A 3,745-nucleotide genomic window follows, 5' to 3' on the forward strand; every position below is an offset into this window, starting at 1 on the left:
ATTTGTAGAGTATTGACATTCTGAGTTTCTGAACATTTGTAGCTGAGGGCAAAAAGAAAAATTTAAGAAAATGTGTTTAATTTAAACATTTCACAAAAATCTATTTCATTATTGGCCTCAAGCATTTAATAATTTTATGCATTCAAGTTGATGAAATGGAAATTCATATTCTAAGAGAAGTCAAGAAAATTTAAGCTTAGAAATTTCTCCACCCCTTGGCCTCCTTGGTCTCCTCTCCTGTGCCTTGTGTATCTGCCTTATGCATCCACCAAGCCTCTGTATTGGCAGAAATACTTGCTCAGTCATCAAGAGCACCATTCTCCTAGCACCAAGGCAACTCCTTAATAGGCAACATTCCTTCTTGAACTCATTAGAGGTCACCATGGCCCATCATTTTGTACTTAGAGATGAGGATTTTATAAACTCTGTACATCGTTTAATGTACAGCCATCTATCTCATAAACCTAGATAGGACTTCCCCGGTGGGCCAGTGGTAAAGAATCTGCCAGCCAGTGCAGAGGACATGGGTTTGATCCCTGCTCCAGGAAGATTTCACTTGATGTGGGACAATTAAGCCACGTGCCACGACTACTGATCCCAAGCTCTGGAGCCTGGGAGCTGTACCTTCTGAGCCTGAGTGCCATCACTACTGAAGCCCGCGTGCTCCAGAGCTGAGGCTGCACATCGAGAGCAGCCACCGCAGTGAGAAGCCTGCGCACCACCACTGGAGAGCAGCCCCCACTCGCTGCGGCTGGAGAAGGCCTGCAAGCAGCAGCCAGGGCCCAGCACAGCCAGAACACGTAATAAATGAAAAGAGAAACCCACATAACTGGGCGTGGGCCTCTAAGTGGGAGAACAGTCCTTGGAGCTTTTTGAGAGGCTGTTCCTGGGTTACCATCCTCAGTTTAATTTGAATAAAACTCCATTTCTTTCATAGATCATCGAATTAATTTCTTCATTGACTGGAATGCGTAGGTGACTGGAGGACTGCAGCCTTGGCAACTAGATAGATAATTTCCATTTAGCTAGACAGCCAGTGTACTTAAAATTGTCCACACTTCTAAAATACAGTTCTTTTGTAGATTATCCTTTGTTGTGGTGACTGGGGATCAGGAGAGGGAGAATGAAGCCTACTGGTCACTGGGGAATTGTATCAAGACCCATCTTCTGATTTCTCTTCCTAGAGGTTTCTACATTTAGATAAACGTCCCACCCCTGAGAAAGTCCAAGTTTATGGCCTCCGACAGTAATGCTCTTCCTGTTTACCAGAAGACACGTCAGCTTCACACCAGACACACTGTCTAAATGAAGCTCATTCCATTTGAACCAGAATTGTTGACTTTTGCAGAAACAGAAGTAATGGGATCCAACTGACATTTAGGTGGAATACCCAAATGAGTGCAGCTGACACCTAATATCCAAGCAACATTCACTTGACTGTCAAGATCTTCGTATTCTTTTGTTAAACTGATCCTCCAAATTCCGTCCCCTGAATCACTCCCTAGCATGCAGCTGGACGTCCCAGTCCTGTAATGCACTGCAAGTTATTCCTTGTCAGGCTGGATTTGGCACTGTACCAGGTCATGGGCTGGAACCCAGCAAGCCAGCCCTCACAGTCAAAACAGCCCTCACCATCGAAGAGAGCTGAACCATGGATCGCAGGTCCAGCAAAACCCAAGGTAATGTCACAACCAAGGTCTATTTGCTCTCTCTTGTAAGAAGACTTGATTTTGCCATTTTTCTTTACTGTGTTAGTGAGAGAAGGTAGTACCACACTCAGATCCAAGCCTTGACAAATCTGGTCTTCATTTTAATTCAAGTCTGCTCTCAGAGTGTTATCAGTGTTGCACTCTTCTGTGGTAGATCATACAGTATAGGTATTTGGTTCTAAGCTGCCAGGCACTTGACCCGTGTCTGTGGTAGATGATCCAAATGTTGAGAATGATTTTGTTTTCCCATCCAGACAATCCCAAACCAGTCCTCCCTTGGAAATGTCTCTGACAGATTTTCCAGTGTCATTCACGACAGAGGAGTACACATCGTTTACACACAGCTTGGTGTGGAGGTCTCAATGGCAAGACTGTGAGAAGTTGTCTGGTGTCTACTGAGGGCGAGCTGCAGCCACAGCTGAGGCCATGGGCTTGTTACGGGTTCGGCAGCAGCTGTCCTGGCTGGAGGGTGAAGTGAAAGCCTTGTGGTTGCTCTTGGCTAAACCTGATTTGTATGGTAGTTGATCACACTATTCATGTACAGTTGACCCTTGAACTATGTGTGGGTTGTGGGCCAACTCTCCTCACAGTCTAAAATCTACATATAAATTATAGTTGACCATCTGTACCCATAGTACCTCCATATCTGAGGTTCCTCTGTGTTTGTGGCTAACATCTGCAGATTCAATGAGTCACAAATTATGTAGTCCATATTATTTAATATTGGAAAATAAATCCACATGTAAGTAGACCAGCCTAGTTCAAACCTGCTTTGTTCCAGGGTCAAATGCATTTCCCTCCCTAGTATCTGCGCTTTTTTTCTCCTCTTTATTAAATCTTTGTTCCTTACTAGCTCATTCCTGATTTTCCTTACTCCTCATTTATTTTTCATTTCTCTACTTATTTTTGTTACTTCTTGCCTTATTTCTCTCTCCTCATGTCAAGGTGTTGCTGAACCAAGATTGACTTTTATGCCTTGTGTGCAGAAAAACCTGTCTTCTGACACAGGGTTGCAGTGAAAGAAAATGCAGCATTTACTGTAGGTGACAGCAACCATAAGTTCATTTTCTAAGTCTGTCTCTTCCTATTTTGTAAATAAGTTCATTTGTATAATTTCTTTTTTTGTTCAGTTCAGTTCAGTTGCCCAGTCATGTCCGACTCTTTGCAACCCCATGAATCGCAGCATGCCAGGCCTCCCTGTCCATCACCAACTCCTGGAGTTTACTCAGACTCACGTGCATTGAGTTAGTGATGGCATCCAGCCATCTCATCCTCTGTCTTCCCCTTCTCCTCCTGCCCCCAATCCCTCCCAGCATCACGGTCTTTTCCAATGAGTCAACTCTTTGCATGAGGTGGCCAAAGTACTGGAGTTTCAGCTTTAGTATCAGTCCTTCCAAAGAACACCCCAGAGTGATCTCCTTTAGAATGGACTGGTTGGATCTACTTGCTGTCCAAGGGACTCTCAAGAGTCTTCTCCAACACCACAGTTCAAAACCTTCAATTCTTAGATATAATGGTCATCTGAGTTAAATTCACCCATTCCAGTCCATTTTAGTTCACTGATTCCTAGAATGTCGACGTTCACTATTGCCATCTCCTGTTTGACCACTTCCAATTTGCCTTGATTCATGGACCTTACATTCCAGGACTTGGTGATGGACAGGGAGGCCTGGCATGCTATGATTCATGGGGTCACAAAGAGTCGGACACAACTGAGCAACTGAACTGAACTGATAGGTGCATGAGCTTATTTCTGGGTTTTCTATCCTGTTCCATTGAACTATATTTCTGTTTTTGTGCCAGTACCGTCCTGTTTTGATGACTGTAGCTTTGTAGTATGGTCTGAAATCAGGGAGCTTGATTCCTACAGTTCCATTTTTCTTTTGTCAAGATTGCTTTGGCTATTTGGGGTCTTATGTGTTTCCATATAACTTTTGAGACTTTTTTTGGTTCTAGTTCTGTGAAAACTGCCATTGGTAATTTGATAGGGGTTGCTTTGAATCTGTAGATTTCCTTGAGTAGTACAGCCATTTTGC

General features: G+C 43.7%; 1 pseudogene; it reads right to left on the reverse strand.

The window, feature by feature from the left end:
• Positions 1-1,137: 1,137 nt before the first annotated feature.
• LOC113882623 lies at positions 1,138-2,342 on the reverse strand (annotated as a pseudogene).
• Positions 2,343-3,745: the final 1,403 nt, after the last annotated feature.

This window comes from Bos indicus x Bos taurus, chromosome 3 (genome assembly GCF_003369695.1).
Source record: "Bos indicus x Bos taurus breed Angus x Brahman F1 hybrid chromosome 3, Bos_hybrid_MaternalHap_v2.0, whole genome shotgun sequence".
NCBI lineage: Eukaryota > Metazoa > Chordata > Mammalia > Artiodactyla > Bovidae > Bos > Bos indicus x Bos taurus.